Genomic DNA, 267 nt, shown 5'->3' with positions numbered 1-267 from the left:
AAGGAACAGAACCATCAGCATTCAAAAGCAGCTTAGTCAACTAGGCAAACACTCTTCAACATGTCTTTCTGCTGTCTATCACTGATACACTGGTAGAAACTTTGAAATGAAAAAAGTTACTCCTTTTATTTTCTCTGTTTAAACAGAAAATAAACATCAACTCTGTTATACACTAACGGTCTTCAGAGTATATCATTTGTACAAGAGAAAGACTAAGAACCAAATGGTTTACAGAGACCCAAGCACAAAAGAGAGAGAGCACACTTC

The sequence above is a fragment of the Micromys minutus genome, assembly GCF_963924665.1.
Source record: "Micromys minutus genome assembly, contig: SCAFFOLD_215, whole genome shotgun sequence".
NCBI classification, from domain to species: domain Eukaryota; kingdom Metazoa; phylum Chordata; class Mammalia; order Rodentia; family Muridae; genus Micromys; species Micromys minutus.
The sequence above is the reverse complement of the archived record's forward strand: the minus strand, read 5'-3'. Positions refer to the sequence as shown.